The sequence below is a fragment of the Ixodes scapularis genome, unplaced genomic scaffold (assembly GCF_016920785.2).
Source record: "Ixodes scapularis isolate PalLabHiFi unplaced genomic scaffold, ASM1692078v2 PGA_scaffold4__175_contigs__length_147842914, whole genome shotgun sequence".
In the NCBI taxonomy this organism is placed as follows: domain Eukaryota; kingdom Metazoa; phylum Arthropoda; class Arachnida; order Ixodida; family Ixodidae; genus Ixodes; species Ixodes scapularis.
In genome coordinates, this window is record NW_024609879.1 from 120,922,337 (window position 1) to 120,924,082 (window position 1,746).

A 1,746-nucleotide genomic window follows, 5' to 3' on the forward strand; every position below is an offset into this window, starting at 1 on the left:
CCTCAAGAGCTGCGCTCAAATTCGGCGTTACAGGGAGTTGTAAACGGCTTTCATTTTTTCTCATATACGTGAGAAGTGGTACGTTTTTTTGTTTTTTTTTCAAACTCCATTTCTTGTTAATTAAGTGTACGTGCCCATCGATTTCGGTAATGACCTCAGGCCTTATGTGCACACTCGTCCGCAAGCAACCTATTGACATCATGGTAGTGAATATAATTTGATAAGTTTTTCTGGTACATTTTAGTTTTGTAGCTGTGGTGGTAATCGATAGGATATTAGCCAGATTGTTTATTCATATTGTCAACTGAGCAGGATATGCATAAAATTCAATATGTCAATAGCAAAGGTAAGACATATTGACTGATCGAAACACTAATATTGAGTCGTTTCAGTATAGATTCGTTGTTTCTAATACTTTAAAAAAATTGTAACATCAGAATATTTTCTTAGCTACAAAAGACAGAACTGCGCCTTATAAATCCGGAAAAACATTTTTCACAAGAAGAACACATCCTTCACTCATAAAATGGCAAACAATTTTTTTAACAACCAGAGAGACGGGAAAATATTGGGATGCTTTTTCGTTGGTTCTTTCGTGTGGAGAGAGTCAAACTCAATGCATTTCGAGGAGTTTGTATTGTAGTGGAGTCTCCAGGCTCTCCAAGGGCGCTGCGATCTGTTATCACCCGCGCGCCGCGGGAGATTCCGGTATTGGTCTTCAAGGTATTCGCTGATACACTCCTTCGAACCTGGTGATGTCGAAGGGAAGGTGACGAAGGGGAAGGTGAAACAAACTGGCAGTGAAAACGATCACTGCCAGTTTGCTTTCGTTAACCCTGAGATTTCTTTATAAAACGTCAATTTGTTCGGGTGGTGATATGTTAAATACCAAATGGTCAACTCAAAAGGTATCCATACTACCGAAATGTTTTGATGATTTTGTACTTTGGTTCAAATGTATCATTGTGGAATAATTAAAGGAATATTTCGAATCCGGGGCAATATCTTGGAAGGAACTGTTTTTTTCTTATATTTTATTTTGCGGGTGTACCGAAATCAAGGCCACAGCATGTAATTGTAAATGATATGTTGGTAATTTAATGCTTTCGGGAGAATGGTACAGCGTCTAGAAGAGCAGAGACAAACTTGCTCAACCTAATTATTCTCTCTTAAATATAACAAAAGTGGCTTCACTCTCTGATATTTAGGGCAAAGTTTTATTTGACATAACCCACAAACTTATGTAGCGTGTTCTATGTTTTCGAAAATAAACACATCACTTATTTTTGAGCACAAGCTTCTATAAATTCATGCTGGTTTCTTGCCGTAACTGAATAATCGCTAACTTCAGGTTTGTTTCGTAAGAATTGTGACAATTAACATTAAAGCTCTCATTGCCAAGATTGACCTTGGTAGTGCCGTAATAGCTTCTGGTCTGAATTACGCATTAAAGCTATGGTTCTCTGCACTCCCTTGAACTTTGCGCGAACCTGTGTAATATAAGGTCACACAGACCCAGCATTTTCCCAAAACTCATGTGGAAACCTGCGGCAGCTGCAAGCCCGTGTTAAGCGCTTTTTGTAGGGCTGTCACCTTTAGCGGACGTACGTCATGCCGAAGGCGTAAACGGCAGGTGAGTGACGCATGAAAATCATGCTTGATGGGTATAAAAAGCACAGTCGCCATTAATTTGCAACAAGTAGTTGTACGTCGGCTTTGGAAAAACGGTCGTCCTCCAAACCAGAG